This window comes from Zeugodacus cucurbitae, chromosome 3 (genome assembly GCF_028554725.1).
Source record: "Zeugodacus cucurbitae isolate PBARC_wt_2022May chromosome 3, idZeuCucr1.2, whole genome shotgun sequence".
Lineage (NCBI taxonomy): Eukaryota > Metazoa > Arthropoda > Insecta > Diptera > Tephritidae > Zeugodacus > Zeugodacus cucurbitae.
In genome coordinates, this window is record NC_071668.1 from 24331903 (window position 1) to 24338340 (window position 6438).

A 6438-nucleotide genomic window follows, 5' to 3' on the forward strand; every position below is an offset into this window, starting at 1 on the left:
AGTAGTCAAAAGTATTTACACACGGCGATTTAGCCTTTATCCTTGGATTTGATTTGAGCAAAAGTAGTAATTTGATTCTATTGCATTCTTAAAAACCTAACTCAGCCTTAAAATATAAAAATTGGTAAATAAAATATCGAAAACAAAGGAATTATCGATTATAACTAGATTGGAGACTGTTACTAAGTTTAAGACTCGGGTTTAGGCTTCGGAGTTAGTTAAAATTTATAGAATTTGATGGAATACTGTTTATAATGTTATTAAAAAGAAGGAAACTAAGTATTGCAAGGACAATTTAAAGATAATTGGGCGGAAACCTGTGATAACTCAAAAAGAATGCAGAAGATTAGTAGGAACTGTCATATAAAATCCCACAATTGTATGTATGTATGTGATTGGCGTTGCAACCGTTTAGCCGGTTATAGCCGAATCGACGATAGTGCGCCACCTGTCTCTCTCCTTCGCTGTTCGGCGCCAGTTGGAGATCCCAAGTGTAACCAGGTCGCTCTCCACCTGGTCCCTCCAACGGAGTGGAGGCCTTCCCCTTCCTCGGCTTCCTCCGGCGGGTACTGCATCGAACACTTTCAGGGCTGGAGTGTTTTCGTCCATTCGGACAACATGACCTAGCCAGCGTAGCCGCTGTCTTTTTATTCGCTGAACTATGTCAATGTCGTCGTATAACTCGTACAGCTCATCGTTCCATCATCTGCGGTATTCGCCGTTGCCAATTTTCTGAGGACCATAAATCTTGCGCAAAATTTTCCTCTCGAAAACTCCTAGTGTCGTCTCATCTGATGTTGACATCGTCCAAGCTTCTGCACCGTAAAGCAGGACGGGAATGATAAGCGACTTGTAGAGCTTGATTTTGGTTCGTCGAGAGAGGACTTTACTGTTCAATTGCCTACTCAGTCCAAAGTAGCACCTGTTGGCAAGAGTTATTCTGCGCTGGATTTCGAGGCTGACATTGTTCGTGTTGTTGATGCTGGTTCCCAGGTATACGAAATTATCTACGACCTCGAAGTTATGACTGTCAACAGTGACGTGGGAGCCAAGACGTGAATGCGCCGACTGTTTGTTTGATGACAGGAGATATTTCGTCTTGTCCTCATTCACCTCCAGACCCATTCGCTTCGCCTCCTTATCCATGCGGGAAAAAGCAGAACAAACGGCGCGGTTGTTGCTTCCGATGATATCAATATCATCGGCGTACGCCAGGAGCTGTACACTCTTGTAGAAGATTGTACCTTCTCGGTTTAGCTCTGCAGCTCGTATTTTCTCCGGTTAAAGAAATCACACGAGAGTGAGTCACCTTGTCTGAAACTTCGTCTGGTATCGAACGGCTCGGAGAGGTCCTTCCCAATCATGACGGAGCTTTTGGTGTTGCTCAGCGTCAATTTACACAGCCGTATTAGTTTTGCGGGGATACCAAATTCAGACATCGCGGCGTAAAGGCAGCTCCTTTTCGTGCTGTCGAAAGCAGCTTTAAAATCGACAAAAAGGTGGTGTGTGTCGATCCTCTTTTCACGGGTCTTCTCCAAAATTTGGCGCATGGTGAATATCTGGTCAGTTTACAATTAGTCAGTCCACAATTAGTCCTCTTAATATTGCAACATCATCGAATCAGCATATTGCATGAACAGCCAATGATGCTACACTGCGAAGGACATTTAATAATAGTAACATAAATACATACGTTGTGCATAAAGTTGACCTCTTCCGAAAACAAAAAAGCTTTATTTCCGAAACCAAAAAATCGATATGCCTCTCATTTGCCTTAAAATGCATCCTAAAGCCTGTCGTGGACAGATAAGGCTGATTTTTTGTTCCAGGGCTTCTTTAGTAAACGCTTTATGCATTTACCACGTGAAAAGAAAAATAATGCAGCTTAGACGCTAAATAGAGTCGGGAGTGATGATTTTTGATTTTTTTTTTATTCTTTGGGGAAATTTTCCTTACTTCTGTTTTGGAGATTTGGTACTAATTTAGTGACCCTAAATCATCCGGATATATCAGAATTCTCATGACCATGCCTTTGTAGTCGTCCGTCGGCCTTTTCCAACTATTGACTACATTTTACAACAGGACAATGCTCCATTTCATGAAGGATCTTTACCTTCAAAAGTTTTAAATGAAGCAAATCAAGTTGACCTCCGCACAGCTCTGACCAAAACTTTAGTCAAAATGATTGGTGTTTCGTTAAATATCAGAGCACAATTGATATAATAACCGAAATCGCCGAAATTACCGACATTTGGTCTAAATTAACTGCTAACTTAGCGCACAATTGTGTTGAATCAATTCGGACCATAAAGCAGGCTGGTATTGACGCCAATGGTAATGTAACCAATTATGAATTTATTGCCTTAGAATAGGAATTTATACTGAACATTAAAATGTTATAGTTATCATTAAATAAGAACAGGATAATATAGTTCATGTTGTGTGTAAATACTTTTGACTACTCCGAGTCTTCAGTTCATTTGCTTGTTTCTCCGCCATATTTCTAGCTATTCTAGCCAAACCGACTTCATTCTCTCGGGAATAGATCAAGGTTTACAACAACATAACATTTTGTTACCCTGCGACAACAACAACAACAAGCGAAAGCTTTTGTGTGAAACTTGAAAAAAAAACGTCCGATGTGTAAATAATTTTGACTACCTCAGTATATATTTAAACAAGTAATACATTTAAGCGACAAAGAATATTTATATCCAATTTCATAAAATGCTACATCTATAAAGAAATCTTTCTTAATACTAATTGAACTTACCGGAAATATGTATGTATGTGCGTTTAGGTTCCTGGTTTATGTATTGCAGCTCTTTCCAGTTGTAAACGATCAGAGCCAAATACAGCAAGTTGTGATAGAGAACAGACATTCGTAATGTTTTTAATTCTTCGTGGTATCGGAGAGCACAACATTGCCTGGTATATTTCTGTAATAAAAGTAGGAGAGGTAGGTATGTATATGTAGATGGGTAGTTCAAAATACGCATGCCCAACATCTATCATATTGATGATGACACAAGGGCTTTCCAACAATTCTAACAATAGCTTCTGCAATTTCTATCTCGTATATAGGTCTAATAAACTAAATTTTTATATATCAACAAACTGGGAATGTTCAGAAAGTTTTTACAGCACACTTGACATGCCTGCATTTCATATTATTAGCTACGTTAAACTAGGGAACGGCCTGTTCTAATATCTAAACTTGAAATTGTTATATATTTTCAACCAATAATACCAGAAAAATAGTATTGGGCTTTTCGGGTCTGAGTACAGAAAAAGTCATTGGTGGTCCGTATACGGTGGATGTGTAAGTAATTCGAATCCAAAGTCATGGAATTTGTTGTTTGTGTTCCCAATACGTTGATTTTTTTGCATTCTTGCAGAGCGATTATTTTATATTGTGCCCATTTATTCTTCACAAAATATGTATATGTGTCGTGATAGGTCATGGACTGAAATTGCATATTGCCCAATCATTCGCAAAGCAATGCAAAGCATTCAATTGGAAATTCAATTTAGAATTTACTGTTAAATCAAAGTCCGCCGGAGCATCAGTGAGCCAATGTGCGTGTGTTATTCTTGAATGAATGATTGCGAAAGTGCAATAGAATGCGATTTTTCTGGATTATTGAAATATGCATAAAAGAAGCCAATCTCTTTTTTTTTTTTGCTAATGATGCAAATCGCGCCAGTGAGACGTTTCAGGCTATCTTCTTTTTGCCATTTATTAGTTATAGAGAATTATGTAAAGCCCCTTTCATTCGAATACACAAAGGTTATTGAGAAATTGTGAAAGTATATGAGTGTTGGAAGAAATAAAGTGATTTTGAATTAAATGCGTTGGCCAAGTGGTTTGTTCTTGAGCTGAAAGCAAAAATACTTGCTACATCGGCCTATATATCAATGTCGATATTTTAGTTCGTCGAAAATTGAGAAATGTTAGAGTTAATATTTGAAACCGAGAGTTCGCCCATGTTCGATCGTAGCATTGTAGTAGAGGTACATAATAAGTATGCTGGGAAGTGGCGTTATCTTTTGAATAAAACTAATGATTCCTAAGTCAACTCATCATAAACTACTTTACTGCTCGATTAAAGGTTCTACGTAGAAAGAACGTACCAATTGGTAATTACGATTATAGTTAAAAATGGAACGAATTAGGTGAAGTAAGAGTCTTCGACTACATAGCATCAGTCGTAAATTGGCGTCATAATATCTAGGACGACACACTTACAATACAAACGCACCCGATTCAAATCCAGTATTCAACAAGATGTTATTCTTACAAATATATGCAGTCCTACAGTTGTATAAGTATGTAAATAACCTAAAGCTAATATGTACATTTTCATATGTGCCTTCAAATTAATACAAACGGTATTCTGACGCAACACAATTTAATTTCCTTACTGTTGTATTTATTGCTTCCCTATTGAAATAAATGGAATGTGTAGGCATTATCTAAGACTGTGTAAATCCTCGGTAAGTAAATACAGAAAATTACGGTAACACATTGACTGTTTATGAGCTTTCGGGCATTTTGTACCTTCATCAGTGGCGCTACAGTAATCAACATTGTATTATAGAAGGTACGAGAAGTTCTGGAATATGTGTCGAAATTTTACGGTCGGTTCTATAAGTTTGAAAATAAAAATTATAGCTCTCAGATTAGCCATCTAACAGTTGTTCGGCATTTATTTTTACTAAGATGAAAATCCTATATTTAACTATGCTGCTTGAAATTTTCATATTAACCGATTTGATAACTGAATCACATTTTTCGTTAAATATCTATATATTGCTGTGGGGTATTCTAAATGTTGTGTTCTATGTACTCTAATCTGGTTTCATCAAATATAATGGGATGTGAAACTTCTTAGGAAAGATTGTAGTATACTTTCGACATAAAGAACTCTTATGTAGATTAAGATCTCGGTTTCATTACATTGTTTCAGATAGCATGAGTTCCACGAATCACTGTCGCCCGCAGAAAACTTATTGGAAAAGGTGGTTCCAAAGACCGGCTCTGGACTGGCCTAACCTCTTAAGCACTTGGACTAGTGTTTTCTCGACAATTATGTAATTATTCTTTATAAGTCTTGGCGCTCTCGTTGTAGGACTAGATTTAAGAGTATTATAAGCGATTACTGTATACATGTAGTCAATGGAGTTCCTTATAAAATCTGCAAAGTTTACCTAATCTAAGAGAACACCAAACTTTAAGCTTTACTGGATACAGCTGCTTTAAAATTTTATAACTAATTCAGTTTGAAAACAAATCTCCCACGACGCCTCTGACTGAATTGGGAGCGTCATTTATTTGGTTAATCATTTTGCTCGGTGCTTTCACTTGCTGACTTCCGGAAAGTTAGTCTGTGTCAGTGGTTAGAGCGTGTACTCCCACCTAATAGTATTATATACTCACATTCCTACGGAATATTGCGCTATTAGTTCGGTCTAAGTATATTTTCACCGCCAATCTGGCTAAAACAATATATTAGGCTGTGACGCTTGCACAAAAAGTACGCGCATAAAGTTCCATTGCGAAATTATTCAATGAAATTGAATTGTATTTATTTAAGTGCCACCGCAGAGTATTACAAACAAATTCAATAGTCGGCTTTTGTGTGGCAGCCATTCAAAGGAGCGTCTCTATGGCACTCACTTCCAACGGAATATGTGCTTGTTGTTGCTCAGAGAAGCCTCATATGTATTTACCGCGAAACATGCGCTCGCATAAAGGTAACGACAGGCAGACGCGAGTCTGAGCCAAAGTTGAGTGGAAGTAGTTAAAGGGATTGCGTGGCACTTAACTCGAAGCACAACTGTTGATAAAACCCTAGCATGTTGTGCATTTTCTGAAGATGTGAGCGTATATTTAAATAAACAAAATGATTTATGTATGCATAGGTGTGTGCCAGACGCGTTTAGACACTATGTGAGAATCGTCTATATATTCGTACATACATATACGGGGTGGTGTGGTTGCACCATTTTGTATAGACTTACATATTTTTTAAATTTGCAAATCACCTCTAAGTTTAGTTGTAAGCAGAGCTGTAGGGTTTTATAAATACAGATAGAACGAAAGCTCTTTTGAAACTATACTTTTAAGAGTTAGCCGACAGTAAAGGCCTATGGGAAATAAGTCAATTAATTTCTTCAAATAATTTCACTACTTTCGTATGTCACTTCTTGCTAAAAAAATATTCCACTCTCTGAGTAGATGAACTTGTGACCAGTAGACTAACTCAACCCACACCTAATTGACTAATCCAATCACATATCTTCATATGTGATAACCACACCGAACATGACGAGACAAAAACGATTGCTCGCTTGGTGGGGTACGTTTTTGTGTCTTATTAGTCAAAGACGTTTTTGACTAATCGGGTGTGGGTTGAGTTTAATGCAACTTTCGAA